A 17,821-nucleotide genomic window follows, 5' to 3' on the forward strand; every position below is an offset into this window, starting at 1 on the left:
AGCCAGACCCTAAAGGACTCCCGTGCGTCCAATGTACTTTCAAGTCTGAGAAGCCTCGTCTGTACCTGGACCAGAGCCTCCACTGGGAAGATGGGCGAGTCCTCGTTGACTTGCCCTCAGGAACTAACTAGGAACACTCTAGTCATTCCCCTCAGTGGAGAATGGTGCTATAGAGATAATGGAAAGTAAAAAGCTGCAGGTCTTTAAAAATCAAATGAGCCATTGAGATCCAGTGGCAGAAGAGGTAGAGATGGGGAGGCGGGAAAGTGTCACACACTTAAGTCCAACCAACTGTTGAAAGAAAAAGCTCTTGTTGGAACTATTTTACCCTCCCCTCTACGTGATGGTATTGGATTTGATTTCCTTTCTTCTAGAGAAGGACAAATTGGAAAGAAAAAAAAAATGACCTAAATTCAGTATTCCATCCAGATGCTTTCAATTTGGCAGGCGGGAAGCAACTTTTGCATAGAGACTGAGCTCACTGAAAGGGATTAGAATTTTGAGTTGGAAATTCCAAAGGCATTTTAAAGTCAAGAAACTGTTTAGAAAAAAAATAAATACAAGTGACCTTGATATAATTCTGCAACGATACTCACATCGCAGAGCCGTCTTGCAAGAAACCCCCTGAGCACCTTTATAACTAGTCTTCTTGGCGCTGAGTTCAAAACAACAGACATATGCTAAATTTCCCTCAGACAAGTGACAAAAAGTGGGAGGTGTCGCAGGATCCCAAACACATCTAATTTCAGTGGACGAGCCAGTCACAGACACCTCCTGCGGTTCAGGGAAGTTGTAACATAAACGCAGCCACCACCAAAAGGGCTGTGCTCACCCAGCTAATGGGGTCTCAGGATCGGCTGCCCTCTTTGGGTCTGACACAGTCCTGGCCTTCACACTTGACAGTCATCCATGGGAGTGACATGGGCAGCCACACCATCCTTCCCTGAAGGTAATCTGCAGGGTCAGATTACCTGCCTCTGGTCTCAAAATAAATTTGAGATTTTGGACACCCCCCTGGCCATACAGTCTATTACTGCATTAGCTGCTTTGCTGAGTTTCCTTAGCCATTTGTGTTTTTCTCATGTTTTTGCCACTTCTTTAAATGAGGAGACATCTTAGATACCATCAGCTGCTGACATCAGACAATACTTAAGTACTTGTTTTTCATTTTTTCAAACAATTTACTGATTTAGGAGTAAATATATTTTCAGTATTTTTTAATCAAAATTATTTAGAGTATCTCAGATAGTAAGTGCTGACAAGTTGTAAGACACTGTTACTTACATTTTTTCCACTAAGATAACACAATTAAGTTTTTTTAAATCTAAAAGAAAAATAGCCAGGGAGCCTGGGTGACTCAGTTAACTTCCGACTTTCCGGTTGTGGTCTCGTGGTCTGTGAGTTCAAGCTCCGCGTCAGGCTCTGTGCTGACAGCTCAGAGCCTGGAGCCGGCTTCAGATTCTGTGTCTCCCTCTCTCTCTGCCCCTCCCCTGCTTGCGCTCTGTCTCTAGCTCAGAAATAAATAAACATTAAAAAAATTACTTAAGGGGCGCCTGGGTGGCTCAGTCGGTTAAGTGTCCGACCAGCTCAGGTCATGATCTCACAGTTTGTGGGTTCAAGCCCCGCGTCAGGCTCTGTGCTGACAGCTCAGAGCCTGGAGCCTGTTTCAGATTCTGTGTCTCCCTCTCTCTCTGCCCCTCCCCTGCTCATGCTCTGTCTCTGTCTCAAAAATAAATAAACATTAAAAAAAAAAAAAATTACTTAAAAAAAGTAAAATAGCCATTTTGGCATTTCGTGAAAAGGTAAATTCAACCACAGCACACACAGATTATATAAAAACTATACAGGTGCCTATACAAGTAGGAGGTTTGAATTTAGTATTAACTGAGAACATGTTTTAGTTTCTTTAATGACTGTAATGATTATTCCATCTCAAATAGTAGTAGACAAAACTAAATAACCTCATTCAAAATTAGATAAAAATGATCATTCATTATAGAAAAATAGTTAAGCATGGTATATTAGCTTCCTAGGCTGCCATAACAAAGAACCACAGACTGGCTGGCTTACAACAACAGAAATGTTCTGTCTGGCAGTTCTGGAAGCTAGAAGTCCAGAATCAAGGTTCTGGCAGGGCTGTGCTCCTTGCACACCACTACAGGAGGATCCTTCCTTGCCTTTTCCAGCTTCTGGCAGTCCTAGGAGTTCTTGGCAACAGCCTCCACATTCTCAGGACCACCTTCCCTCTTCCTATAGAGACATCAGTCTTGCTGGATTAAGGGCCCACCCTAATGGCCCCATCTTAACTTGATTCTATCTGTAAAGACCCTATTCCCAAATAAAGCCACTTTATAGGTGCCAGGGGCTAGGACTTCAACCTATCTTTCGGAGAGGACACAATTCAACCCAGAACATGTGGCTAGCATTTTCTCAGGGAATATTCCCTCTAACTTTACCAAAATCATAGCCTTATTCTCTCTCCTTGCTCCAAAAATTATAACTGCTTTACACTTGCCTTCACAAAACAAAGGAACAGTTAGAAATCAAGCAACAGATGCTAATGTAATGTGTCCAACAAGTATTTGGTAAAGGTTCTCTGAGAAAAGAGAAAAGGGCATCCAGAGCATGTCAGAGATGGTTGTGCCAATGATAGGAACTAACTACTTAAGACCCTTGAGATTTTTCAGAAGCTCATCTGCCTGGGTGGCATAGGTTTTAAGAAAACAAGGTAATGATAAGTTCAAAAGATTCATCAAGGGGAAGAGATAGCAGTCTGCCTAAAGTCATTTACTCCATGAATACCATAAATCACTTAGCATGACAAATCTTCGATACCTGTTGAATGCTTAGAAAACATAATTCACACTAAATTGTGATATAACATATTGTAGTAAACAACTTTTTGTTGTTACAGTTCTGTCCCTGTATTTAAATACATCACTTCCTCCCCAGACTTTGAATATTCCCACATTCCCCCTTGGAGTACCACTTAAGGGCCCTTTCCATTGTCTCTTCCCCTGTGTGAGCTCTTTTTCTATTCCTGCGAAGGTGTACTTATGGGCACCTGTCCTGCCTGCCAGCTTCCTCTAATCTCAACCCCCGCTCCCTAGTCCTATCCTCGTGCCTTCAATACGCACTCATGCTTCTCAAACTTGAACATGGAATCTTGTCAAAATGCAGATTCTGATTCAGTATGTCAGGGAGGGGTCTGTGTTTCTGACAAGCGTCTGGCTGATGACCATACCCTTGCGTGATGACCATGCCACTGGCCCATGGGCCACACTTCGCACAGCAAGGCTGCACATGCTGATGGTCGGCCCTCCGAGGCCTTCACTATAAGCCCCGCTACCGTCCCCAGTTGGGCCTCCCTTCTCCCACAGGAGCTCATACTTAAAAATGATCTCTTACCACTGCTAGCTGCCTCCTCCCGTCAGCTCCTGTCACCTTAAGCACATCTCAGGTAGGCAAAGGAACAAAACAGCCCTGCTGAAGAATAAGTGGTTGATCCATGCTTCCTACCACCCCTCTCCTTCCCATCCTCCCAGAGGTCTTCCTTGGCAGCTTGTGTGACTCTCTGAATCAAATACTTTTCACTTGAAGTGTAAACACTGGTACATTTTTCTAGGGAGTAGAGTCAAGAATGTTATCAGACTTTCGAAGAATTCCCTAACCCCAAAAGATTAAAAAATAAAAAAGCATACTTTAAGTAGTAACATATCACGTACTGCCAGTAAACATATGTCAAAGGGCGTAGAGAGGTAAAGGTGGAAGGGTCTCCTCTTAAAGCACACCACTTGGCTTTCTTCCTTTCCCTCCATCAGGCTGTTGACGGGGGAGAAGGAGATGGCAAGAGTTGGGGATGGGCAGCAGGTTTCCTATTCACATTGCCTCAAACTCAGAGAAGGAGTCACTTTAGGTTCTGCTTCCTTGCACTCAAACAGAACTTCCACCTGGAGGGTGGAGCACAGGCTGCCGAGTCAACTCCTGGCCCTTGGTGACACTTGAAGGTAAGATAGGGCATAGGGAGAAGGAGTTGTGTCCTCATTGCATCCAACTGTGGCTAAGATTCTAGGGCCCAGAAAGTCCAAACTCCCAAACTGGGGAGAGGGCAAAGGACCCTGAACCACTGGGACAGCGTGTGCCTTGCCAAAGAAAAGAGAACCCCGAGTCTTCCCAAGGGCCGAGAAGTGTAACCTCTCCCTCCTCCAACCACGCCGGACCCTGGAAATGCCTTGTTTAGCTACACATTAAATGAGATAACATATGTAAAGCACCCAGCATGGAGCCCAGCAGATATTAGGAATTCAATAAATATTAGTTCCCTTCCCTATTAAAAGTAACACCAGCTACACTGTTTATGTGATTTGCTTGCTGTTATTACCATATAGCACAGTGAGAAGCGTGCGTAATTAAATATGTACCACTATGGTAATTTCGGGGTTTTTTTTTATTTTATTGATAACATCATTATATGCTTTATATAAGCTCAGAGTTTTTCTGCTTATGCAGCATGGGCAACTCTTCTTCCTAACTTTCCAAAAACATGCAAAGGAACATCTGAGAGAAGAACAGTTTAGTGGTTTCACAAGGTAAAAAAAAAAAAAAAAGTTTAACGCCTTCCTGCAGTGCAGAATACCACTTTCCTCACTGTTCTTCCTGTGCTAATACCAGGCACACCCCTCAACCCTGATATGCCCCACCAACCTCCACACAACACTCCCTCCCTCTGTCCTTGTTACACTGCACCAAAGACCAGGCGACCTCCAGGAATATGCCCTTCTATCCATGTTCCAGATGCTTTGACTCATACGCTGTGTAACCCTAGCAGTTTGGGAACACCAGCCAGAGCACGCCACGGGAGCTGACAGGCACCCACCCTCACTAGGGTCCCTGATCAAAACACTGGTGGAGAGTGAACATGAGCAGTGGCTTGATGCCACCTGGGAGCTGGAAACAACCACACCCATTTATCAATTATCTGAGACGAGGAGGAAACGTTAGCATCAGAGTGAAGAAGAGCCAGACCCCTACAACTTGAAAGGAGACACTAATAACCCAAGCACAGAGCTGAAGGAAGTCAAAGCTGAGCTTGTGGAGAAGCCACTTGGAATCTCCATCAGGGTCTGGATGTGAATTATTCTTCCTAAAAAGTCTGTGGAACCACTGAACCTATTTAGGAAATCCTCAACAGTATTTATCACTGTATAGTAATAAGTCCCATTTGTAATTAACTTAGGAACTGATCACAGCCATAGATGGAATCGATCATTTCAAAATAAGCCTTCTAATAGCAAACAACTTCAATTCCAAAGTAAACCCTACAGAATATTTCACGATGATGCTCACTGGCCTGGTTACCCAAAAACATCACCGGATATTTTTTAAAATTGAAACTGACGGGTGCCTGGGTTGTTCAGTCAGTTAAGCATCCAACTCTTGGTTTGGGCTGAGGTCATGATCCCATAGTCGTGGGACTGAACCCTGCATCAAGCTCTCTGCTGGGCGCAGAGCCTGCTTAAGATTCTCTGTCTCTCTCTCCCTCTCTCCCCCTCCTTCCTTCCCTCCACCCCTCCCCCATCCTCTCTCTCCCTCCCTCCCTCTACCCCTTCTCCGCCCTCCCTCTCAAAAAAAATTTTTTCAACACGAAAATAAAAGAGAATTTGAAAAAAAAAACCTGAAATTGAAAATAGGGTCACTGTCAACAGGCACTGGCACTCATTACTCCCCCCACGTGTCCTGCTATGGCTACTGAAAACAAGCATAAACATTAAAGAACAGCATCAAATCTACTGACTGGAGCCATCCTCTAGCCTGCTGGCTTCCCTCAACCATAACTTGGCATCTGATACTTAGAACCACCATTTTATTACAAAGAATGGCACCACCCCCATCTTCTGTGTGGACCTTTCACCAGTAACACACATTACTTCCTCTCACGATGAAGAAAACAAAACAGAAATGGCAATAAGAATCCTAGATTTGTTTAGATTTACCAGATTTGCAGAACAGAAATGACAATTTATAAATTTAAGACATTTATGTCTTAAATAATGACATTTATTTAAAACAAAATTTAAAATTTTCGTATTTGGGAAGTAAAATGATTCTTAATGTTCAGAAAGAATTAAAGAATTAATGGCCTTGAATTTTGTTATCAAATCAGGTGAATTTTAAGAGCTCATTTTAAAAATTAACATTGAAATGAAACGAAGTTTGAATGGCATAGATCAAAGCATCCAGAAAACAGATGGAAGGGGATGTTTGTGAGTGTGAAATCAATAAAAACTATCCTCTTTCTAATTCTACAGAAAAGCTCTGTAACCCACCCAGATACATGATGATCTGACCTAAAAAGCAGGCATCCTCATCACGTAGACAATACAAAGCTGAATAAAGCCATGTCCCCTTGAGCAAACAAGCAGTTCTTTTCACCATTTGAAGAGTAATGAATTACTTTTTGAAATAAATACAAATACGAAGTCATGGTAAGTGAAACACTGGGAATGGTTTCAGCTCACTGTAAGTCCTAAATAAATACTAGCTATTAGTACTAGCAGGAGAAACACTACGGGCTGTGGGATCAGGCAGAACTGGGTTTAGATTTACTTCTGTAAATCAGCACCCAAGTGATCCTGCTGCACGTCACGTCAGGTTGCCTCCTCTGGAGAATCTGAGCCTGTCCATAGCACGTGGCTCTTCTCAGTGATCACTCTCATTATTAAGTCAATATGCCCTAACGGTGTCTGTGAGAATAGCCACAATTCCATCCCAAATTCAAAGTAAACCAGAGTTAAAATCACATGGCTCGTCTTTTCACTGCATGCGTGGAGAACAGAAAGGGCGGTCTCAGTTGCCAGGATTCTCCAATGTTTATTTCACCCAAACACAGCTCTTTTTCCTTGTATCTCCTAAAGATTCAAGACACCAAGACATGTTAAAGGTGTTATGAGTGAGGGGACTCTCTTCACTCCTGTGTGTAGGGGTGTGTGCACAGGTGTGTGCACACACGTGTGTGTGTGCGCGTGTGTGTGTGTGTGTGTGTGTGTGTGTGTTTGGGGGAGGAGAGCACAGTATAAAGAATACTGGGAGCTCTCTTCTCAAAATGTTCTTTTCTTACCTCTCCTTTTAAACGTAAGCATATCTGGTCTCTCTGCCAGGTGACCTTAATGGACTGCATTCCTCTAGTAGGTTTTTTCCCCCTGCTTGCTCCATTAAAAGTCTTCCGGGGGCGCCTGGGTGGCGCAGTCGGTTAAGCGTCCGACTTCAGCCAGGTCACGATCTCGCGGTCTGTGAGTTCGAGCCCCGCGTCAGGCTCTGGGCTGATGGCTCGGAGCCTGGAGCCTGTTTCCAATTCTGTGTGTCTCCCTCTCTCTCTGCCCCTCCCCCGTTCGTGCTCTGTCTCTCTCTGTCCCAAAAATAAATTAAAAAAACGTTGAAAAAAAAAAAAAAAAAAAAGTCTTCCGAATTCAAATCACTACAGTGCAACTGGCTTAGATAATGTACTGTCATCTGTACCTCATACATCGTGTCCAGGGGACGCGCCTTACAGTAAGCATCACTTCAATTGCACTGAGCTGGCCACAAGCCATGACCTATGGGGGCCCTGGTGGCCATTTATTGTAAACTATAGCTTCTGGGTGATGCTAATGAAGTTCTTCAAGAAACCACATTTGCATGACTTCACATTTTACTGTGTCTCCTTTAAAAGTGATAATAAAAAGCTGGCAAACGTGTTCTTTATTATTAATCTGTTGCCCCATTTTCTTCATCTCTGCACAGGGAAACCACTTTCATTCATTACACTACAGCACATCCCTTCATGACCAAAAACCAAACACCTCCCCAAAAAAAACTTGCAAAAACCTAGTGTGGTAACTGCCTCCAAATCTGGAGTTTTATATGCAAACTGTTTATGACATTTACAAAACCGGGAAGAAACTGCAATAGCGCTGTGCTTCTGGAAAGATGAGGCCAATTTCAGAATCCAATTTTCAAAAAGAAATGCCATGTTTGTTTCATGTCAGCCTCTGCTTCCGATCAGAAAAAAAGCTGAACAAAGAGAAAACCGTTGGTCTGGCTGGTTACTTCCAAGCAAAGCAGAGGGCAGATGGAAAGCCATCCAGTTGGCCGTAGCGCCTTGTCTTGTCTTCCTCCAGTTGCTCTGAAAGCAGCTGAGCAAAGCTTAACCCCACTGAATGGGAATTCTCTCTCTCTCTCTCTCTCTCTCTCTCTCTCTCTCTCACACACACACACACACACACACACACACACACTTCCAACGTATTTAAATAACAATATTTTTAAAAATATAGGCTGGGCTGTCACATAGACAGGTGGCCTGACTGCTTTGGCAGTTCTGATACACCAGGCTGGCCGCCCAGTTTGCCAAAGGCCCTGCCTCCCAACTGACCTGTAATAACAACACAGTACACAGTCCTGGTTGTACAAGCCCAACCATAGTCTGTCGTTAAGGTGGAAAGATTTCTGGAAGAGAACATGTGGTACTTTATAGATTTAGAATCAAGCCTTGGAGTATGAATATACATATGTGTGTGTGTGTGTGTGTGTGTGTGTGTATACACATATACATATGTGCATATATATGTATGTATACATTATATGCACATATTATATATATATATATATATATATATATAAAAAAATGAAAATCACCTTGGCTATTGCATGTTTGCATTTGCATTTACATAGGCACATTATAGTTTCCAACCACATCCATGTATTGTGGACTTAATGAATGCATAAAAACATGTAGTCACAAACACACATACACACAAATATATACCAAACACAGAGCAGGATCTAGATACACTACAGACATCATATATGATATATGATATCAGATATCAATGTATCTAAATATAATGAAAATCATATATCATTTATAGTTCATGGAGATTCTGATTTAAAAATCTGCATAGGAAAAAAATATGTAATCGACTTTTAAATGAATTTCTTTCCCCTGTATTCAACTTTCTTACCAAAGACCGTTTTTCTCATTGCTCCCTAGTGCAGAGCAAGCTGAGTATTGCCCCTGCTGGTCTACACTACATGCAGAAAGAACGCGAGCACCAACCAGTCGCATCTGTGTTTGCTCGCCTCTGCCAACTGTCCATATAGAAGTTCCACTCACTCCCCTGCCAACTGCTGTATATGCCGATCGTACAGAGTGGAATGCCCAGAGTGTGTGGGAAAACACAGCTCAGCTTGATAATTGTGGGGTCACATCTTATCGTCCCTGTATACAATATATCCCATGACAGTTGTCTGCAATACGACTGGGCACTGGCTGTATCCAATCTATTTCAACGCTGTATTGTCACTGGTCAAAAATGGCCTTGTTCTCCCAGTCCCTCCATTTTCCAAATGAAAAAGGAAAGGAACCGATAAGCTTGAGCTCAATTTGTTCTGGCAATTATTGCAAAGTTCCTACTGTGAGGGAGGCCTTGCCCATTGGTGCGGAATGACACGCAGCCATCCAGGGTCCAGACAAAGGGAGACCCTGCTTTTCTCCAAGTGTATTCAGCCATGTATAGACATATTGGCTGAGATGCCTACCCATTCACATCTTAATGGGAAAAAGAGAGAGACAAGAGCCAGGGGGGTTGGGGGAGAAGGCGAATGAAAGATTATCAAGTGACACCAGACAACAAAATGTGAACTTGGCGAAGAGGAAGAAAGGAAACTATTTTGATCACAGGACAGTAAATCACTGATAAAATGTGGATATATATGTTTTAGTACTATCCAGCCAAATTATGCTTTTATCACACATAAAGGTTACTATAATGATACTGCAATGTGAAATTGAAGAAAGTTATGCTTAGAGGTTGGATTACATGAGTCTCTTGCTTCTTCTATTTTCTCTCTCCTCTTTCTCTCTCTCTCTCTCTCTCTCTCTCTCTCTCTCTCTCTCTCTCTCTCCCCCTCTCCCTCTCCCTCTCTCGCTCGCACATTAATTCAGCCAAATGAAACTGCTGGATGAAGTACCACCAAGATGCATTCTAAAGTGCAATTCCTCTGAAATAAGTATGTAGCTTTATTAGAAAACCAAAGTACCGGTCAAAAGGTGAAAAAAATGTATTATATTATGATGAAAAAGAGGTCATTTAAGAAAAGGCTGAAATAGCACTTCTTTTTGAAATGGCATATGGAGGCTTTTATAACACTCAAAAAAAGGTGACTTTTTCTTAATATTTGTCCTTATTCTCTGCTTATGAACAGAAAGAAAATGTTTGAAGATAAGGTCACTTTAAATTCTAGGCCACGGCACATGTTCCTCTCTGGGGCCGAATGCCCTCCTCTTTCCCCCTTTCAACTACATCTAATGATAATTGTTCTACCCATCCACCACTCCTGTCTACTAGAAAAACAGTTGACAAGAAATAATGTCAGAGTTGCGCCTGCGACATACCAGAAATCATTTCTCCCAGCAAAAGTCACTTATTTCAAAGAATAAGTAATGAAATGAGCAAGGGAAAATTAAGTTAATTTTAAAATCCGTTATTAGTTGCTTCTCTTTAGTCATAATGGAAATGGGGGGGGAGGAATTACAGATTCAATAACATGCATTTTTTCCATTACGGAGAATGGCTAATTCAATGGATGAGTCATTAGAGAAAGATCCCTCTGGCCTTGTGGAACTCCAGACAGAGAAACAAAAAGGAAAAAGTTTCAGATAGAAAATATACCATAAAATTGTTGGGAAAAGTGAACTACAACCCCCAACGAAATTACCTCTTCTGGCAATTAAGAGCCCGTTTGTTAGAACATTAATAGCCCCAGGCAAACTAAACAAACCCGGTCCTGGCTGCCGGTAATGACAGATTTCTTAGGGAGTATTATTTAATTAACAATAATGTGAAAGAGCAGCTCGGCTGAGACACACTGCATGTACTTACTGGAAACACTGAGCAACGGTAGTGGAAAAGACGTGCAATGTGTTAGCCTTCCCATTATCTTTCTGAAATACGTAAGTCGCTGATAGGTGTTATACGTAAGTAGCCACTAGGTATTTTCAGCTGAGGCCAACATGTCCAAAAAACTTTAGCTCTTACTGTACAAGGCTGCTAATCGTCCTCTGCAGTTTGATTCCGTGAAGAAATCCCCCAGGGCCTCAAATGTTCAGGGACAGCATTCTTTGTCCTTCCCCCATCTAGACAAGGGCAACTGCCGCCCCCCTCCCCTGTGTACACCAGGCTCCCTCCCACCCCCACACATCATTTGCCACTGATCACCTAACATAAGTGATGCCTTTTGTTCTCCTTCCCGTCCCAAGGAGCTGTGGTGTGGGGTGCGTTAGCAACTTGTGGCTGGCTGGGCCTTCCTCCCCCAGAGACGCCTTCCGACCCCATGGCACTGGCAGAGGGGGAAAGAAAGCTCTAGCCGGGAGCTGCCTTCTGCCCTCCAAGTTGCTGGACTGAATTCCCTACCTCCAACAGCCTCCTTCAGAGCTGATTATAATTTAAAGACCAATTTCAAACGGCAGAAGGAGGACCACTTTAAGGTGTTCTGACACAGAGTGGGAGCTGGCAGCGTGACGCGAACTCCACAACTAAAGTGACGAGCTCAGGAAAACGCAAAAATAGTGCGCTCCGAGGAAGAAGGAGAAAAGTAAGTTGTAAAACTTCATGCCGTCTGTGATTTCCATGACATAGCTTCACAAAATCTGGTTTAAATTTGGCCAGTGACACAGAAAGATTGTCTTGGGAAGTGAAAGTGTTGATTTAGTTCCTGTGGGAGCCAAACAAAGCGAGCTAAGATAGTAATTTTAAATTATTATCGGGTGGCTGTTAATTGTACTCACCAGGGTCCACTAAAATTCCTGCCAGCAGAAAATCTTTATCTTGACTTGATTTGTGATAAGCTTGGGAATGAACAGTCAGTTGTAGAACATGTTATTAAGCAAAACAAACTTCTGCCTGTGGCTTCTGAAAAGACAAATCTGAAAGTCCAACCAGTTAGCTCGTGCTTATGTTTGAGAGTGCATTACGACAGGGTATGTATAGACACCTAGCATCCACACTGGATTAAGATTGACTGCAGGAGCTAAAGATTTTGTTCGGATTCTTTTGAGTCCACAGTAACTATTCCTCAAGTCATATCAAAGGCATCTGATTAAATACATCTCCCAGCAGGATTTTAGCACAGGGCATGATGCTTTATTGTGTACAGTATAATCAGATTGATATCATATGGCATCAGCCAGTGAATGCCTTGTTTTGAAACAACTTGTGGAAAGAGATTTTTATCCCTTTCTTTAATCCTAATTTGATACTATTAACCAATTCCATTATTTAAATGTACTATTAAGATTAAAATCAATTTGATTTATCAAAATGTATTTTCCATTAATAAGGCTTTCTTTTGAGCCTCCTCCCTTAACCTTCATTTAGTTTTGGTGCTTTGAAGAGAAACATTTACAAAATCTTTTTCCCTCATGTGGATTAAAGCATGTGGATTGGTTCTTGCTAAGCTATTCTTAGCCTTATGGTAGGAGAACAAAACCTTGTAGAGTTTATATGGGTTTCTTTGAATGTTTCTTTACTACATAGAAGAAACAAATGAAAGGGATTATAAGAGAAAGAAAGAATAAATTAAATTCTGCAAGAGATATATAAGAGCATTTTCCATTCCAAAGAAACCCAATTCCTTTACCGACACAGAGAAGAAATAGACAGGAATTTCAACTGCTAATGCAGTTTCCACTGGTAACATTTGAACATCTTTGTGGCACTGCTATATGGTATTTAAATATCAGAAAGGCAGAAAAGTGCCAGCATAAAAGCAAAGGAGACACACAATTTTTCCAGGCAGCAGGGCTAACAATCCTATCCTGCAACAAGTGTTACCAGAGATCAATCAGCGAGTTATTTATAAAAAAGGAAAAAAACTTTTTTTTTAACAGTTACTTTAAAGCAAGTAAAAGTAGAAATAGCTAGTATCAAGCATCATCACCAACCAACTACACTTTAGAGAAAGACCACTAATTCTTTTCACTGCATGCTCACAAATTCACCATTTCTTCTAGGCGAACATGAGTGAAATGTTATAAATGCTTACTATGATGTAAAGTCAGCATTTGAAAACATCCCTGATTTGTGGGATTTGTAAAAGGCCTTAAGGCCCTTTGGTTCCATCCCCACCTCTGGCAGACCTACTTGAGTCTGTGAAAGCCTCTGTGCCTGCAGTGTCCTGCCCCTGCCTTCTCCCCCCGCCTGGAAAAGGGCAGACTTCTCAATTTCCATAAGCAATCTGTCCCAGCTCATAAGCTTCACTGTCTGGAAATCTTTGTTTAAATCTCTTCCTCTACTGATTAAGGCCATGTTCTCTGCTCCTGATTCCTAGGAGATCCCATCTTCAGTGGAAATGAGTTTCTAAAATGTGGATGTGGTTAATTAAGCAGCACCTTGACTTTCTCTCCTCTAGCCTTAAAGCTGTCCTTTCCTTGGACACTGTAGGCTTCATCTTTAGAGCCTTGTGGACTCTGGTGAATCTGATCCAAGCTTCCAGCCTCACTCCACAGTCTCCTTCGGGTTGTCCCTGTCAGAAACTGAGAAAGTTCTGGTGAGGATCCTAGTCCCACCTGGTGGATCCTCAGAACCCTTCCCTGTTAATATTGCCATACAAGGGCCACAATTCTCACTGAAATGAGAATGCTACATTGCTGAATCTTTCACTTTTTGTTTAATTTCATTCAGTTCCAAGTTTTATTAAATTTCTGCTTGGTGCTGACACATGCTAATTCTGAAGACACAGGGGTGACAGCCGCTGCCCTCAGAGATTCATGGGCTAGTGGGGAAAGCAGACTGATGTGGGCTGTGCCAGTGAAATGGACAGAGTAGAGTGGTATGGGGGCACAAAAGACAGGCCTCATAATGAACAAATACTTCCTGGAAGAGAGGGTGCCAAACAAAGGGCCTGGAAAAAGCACTTTTGTTTGAACAAAATCATAAAGGTGTTAAACTATAGGGTCTGTAGTTTATTTTAATGGGCGAATGTGAGGGGAGAAGGGACAGGAAAAGAGGCTAGAATGGTAGAAGGAGTCAGATCATTTACGTCCTTGAGTACCTCCTCAAGAAGTTCAGATTTTATCAGTTAAGAAATGAGGAGCCATTAGAGATCTTTTAGCAGGTGAGTGACCCGGTAAGATCCCTCTGGCTAGTAAGAGAACAGATTAGAACAGGGACACCAGTTAGGAGGCTGCTACAGTGGTGAAAGCTTGAAAGTTTACTGGGGCAGTTGGAGAGGAGACAGAAGGAATCTTACCATAGCTTCTGGATTCCTACTTGGATGGCTGGAAGTGCCATTCGTTCCACAGACTGGAGTAAGCAGAGCAAGAGACCCAAGAGAGGAAACAATTAGGAGTCAAACTGGGAGGAAATGGTATCCACTATGACCTATCAATCTTATGTTTGTTCTTTGAGCTCTTACTTCCAGATATTACCAGATTTTATTTTATTCATTATTGTTCTGTTTATATTCTAATACTTCTTCAAAGAGCCACATGCCTAAAGCCAAGACACGTCCTTTTCCACCATCTCTTTAATTTGTTCCACTTTGGTAAAATCTCAGTGCTTAGTGATCATGACTTTAGATATCCTTACAATACAAATGAATATTAAACACTCTATACAGAACTTACTCCTTTAAAATACTACTTGTCATTGTACTAAAGTTGAGAATAATCAATTGATAACAATTCTCCAGCCACTCGGTACTAAGGAGTCAGAACCATATTTCCTTATTTGTTATGCCTGAGCAGGCATAATCAAAAGTTGTGTATGTATAGCTCATATAGATACACCCATCCTTTAGATACACCCATCTCTATCACAACATACATGGTAACTAGGCCATTCGAACAAGACCTGCTCTCTATATACATGTTTTCTGGTTTTGGTTTTGGTTTTGGTTTTCGGCTTTCTGTTTTGTTTTGTTTTGGGGTTTTTTTGTTTTTGAGAGAGAGAGAGACAGAGAGAGAGATCGAGCATACACACACAAGTATGTGTGCGCAAGCCAGGGAGGGACAAAAGAGGAGGGAGAAAGAGAATCTTAAGCAGGTTCCATCTCCAGAGAGGAGCCTGACGAGGGGCTCAATCTCACGACCATGAGATCATGACTTAAGCCAAGATCAAGAGTCAGATATTTAACCGACTGAGCCACCCAGATGCCTGTGTATTAGATATGAATATGGATATGGATATGTTTAGTTAGACAAAGAATGACTTTCCCCCACCCCCTCCAAATCCTCTTCCAAATACAAAACCCTGCTTTTGCTTATCTGAGATCACAAAAGTTCTTCCACACTGACCTCAGTGGCCCTGGATGGCTTGTCTCATGTTCCAGGCATGGCAAAGTATATTTTCTAAAGGTGGTCACAATAATATGTCTCATCCCACAGGCTCTTCTGGAGCCTTGCCACTCCTCTTCAGGAGGTGGAGTCCAATTCCCTTCCCTCCAGAGTACTGACCTGGAAGTGGCTGATAACCAACAGAATGCAGCAGAAGTAAAGTTGAGAAGATTCTAAGGTTGGGCCATAAAAGATAATGCCTCTTCTGCTTTGAGAACAGACATCCTCACATGGGAGCCCTGACCACATTACATAGTCCAAATGCTCTCATGGAAGCCACCATGCCATTAGGAAACCCAAACTAGTCCATGTGGAAGACACGTGTGAAGAGACAGAGATGCACCAACAGCCTCCAGCTGCACCAGACCCCTGTGTCCCAGTATAGCCACCATCTGACTGCAGATGCCTGAGAAACCCCATGCCAGAGCCATCCAGCCAAGAGACATCCAAATCCCTGACTCACAGAAACCACAAAAATTAACAAAAACAACTGGTTGTAAGCTACTACATTTTGAGATGATTTGTTTCATAGTAATAGCTAGCCAGAACAGGAATTAGTGCCAAAATGATCCAGTGCAGGGTCAAACGATGAAGGGTCAGGGGATAAGATCTCCCTTACCTCATTATATGAGGCTATACTTGTGCCTTTTGATCTAGGCCTAAGGCCAGTCGGTGACCCTGATGCCAAAACCAGACTGGACTCTGATGAGCCTGAAATGACCAAAAGATCCTAGACTGAGAACAGTTCTCATTCCTCATGACTCCACTGGTCACTTCCGGAACCCATGATGGATGGCTCTTTGGACCAGTTTTGCTTGGGCCATTTGGGAATCTCCTTTTTTATATATCCCCTGTTAACATGGTAAAATGTCCCTAAGAACACAAACTTAGTATATATTCAATGATTCTATCAGAGGCTAATTGGATCAGATTTGGGGGGAGCAGAAGGAGTTCATTCAAGAGTTCAAATTAAGACCATCTCACACATTTGCTTGGAAGGTAGTTCCATTACTGAGCAGAGAACACTACCAAAGAACCATCAGGGGATAAACTAGCCCAGAAAAATGAGGATGCTGAATCAATCTCCACCCCAAGATCATATCACTATCATGTAATTAGAGGGAGGTTGCTGCTGCAGCCTGCAGATCAAATAACCACTCCTGTCACATGCACGTGGCTATGTGTGCGAGGCTGGGCATGGTCTGTTGAGGACAGCCAAGGCACGGCAGTATCGAGGAGGAGTACAGAATACTGAAGCTCAGGCTTAAAGACAATGCCTTCTGTAACTACCTTCTATGAAGGTAACTGAGATCTATACATAATGGACAATACCAGTCTTGGATCAGCTAATTCTAACATAACTTGACTCACGGTATTAATTCATTTTGAGGTATTTCTGGAGTAGATTTCCCACTTTCTGATAAAATTATGAAATGTCCAAATTCTGTTTCTCCAATTGAAGCACACATGGCAACATTGTGTTAAGCAGGTGACAATAAATGCTGTTTCTGAGAACTTTTTATTTTTTTGGTTTAAGTTTATTATTTTGAGAGAGAGAGAGAGAGCACAAGTTGGAGAGGGGTAGAGAGCGAGGGAGAGAGAATCCCAAGCACTGGCAGCGCATACCCCAATGTGGGGCTCGAACTCACAAACCATAAGATCAAGACCTGAGCCGAAGTCAGATGCTTAACTGACTAAGTCACCCACGCGCCCCTTGAGAACAGCTTTAATACCAATTCTCGATTGTCCTTCAAAGACAGAGTTGCATGATAACCCTTTGCGTGGATATATCCTAGTTTTCAAAATCATCTATTGTTAGAAATCTGGATGAATCTCACTTTCTGCTACAGTAGAAATATAATAATAAATACAAATATATTTAAATTCAAATAAAATGTGTATCATAATTATTTCCTTAGGATCAATTACGTATTCATTTTAAAGACATGACCCATATTGCAAAACTGCTTTCAAAAAAACTTTTGTCAACTTACACTTCTATCTGAAGTATATTTTCAATATGTCTAGTTTCTCACATTCCCAGCAACATTGGTTAGCTTGTTTTTTAATGTTTTCCAAGTTAATAGGCTGAAAATAACTCATTTTCCTCAGCTAACTGTAAAAGTAAAATGTTTCTCATATATTATAGGTCATTTTATTTGCTGTTTTATGAATTTCTCTTGTTGTCATTTGATCATTTTCTACTGGAATGATTATCATTTTTAACAATGAACATAAAGACTCTTTAATATGTTAAGGATAATAAGTCTGTGTTTTCTCATGCATGTTGCCTAATTTTTATATTAAATATACAACAATTTCTAATAATTTAGTTCACTCTATTAACATTTTCCTTCACGACCTTAGCTAATCCTTTGGAAGGCTTCTTCAACCCAGTATTCTAAAAGCAATATTCACCTATATCTTCTCTTAGTATTTTTTGTTTTTTTT

At 41.9% G+C, this 17,821-nt stretch overlaps 1 protein-coding gene across 5 annotated transcripts in view; it reads left to right on the forward strand.

Moving 5' to 3' along the window:
* CDH20 (cadherin 20) overlaps nt 1-17,821 on the forward strand; it is a 206,560-nt gene that overhangs the window by 126,845 nt on the left and 61,894 nt on the right. Inside the window, exon 2 of one of the 5 annotated variants that reach the window (XM_053902776.1) lies at nt 11,460-11,631. The exons of the other annotated variants lie outside the window; for them this stretch is intronic. The gene's annotated coding sequence lies outside the window, so the exon portion shown is untranslated. The remainder of the gene's footprint in view (nt 1-11,459; nt 11,632-17,821) is intronic. 5 annotated transcript variants of the gene reach the window in all.

The sequence above is a fragment of the Panthera pardus genome, unplaced genomic scaffold, assembly GCF_024362965.1.
Source record: "Panthera pardus isolate Hobbes unplaced genomic scaffold, ASM2436296v1 HiC_scaffold_15, whole genome shotgun sequence".
Lineage (NCBI taxonomy): Eukaryota > Metazoa > Chordata > Mammalia > Carnivora > Felidae > Panthera > Panthera pardus.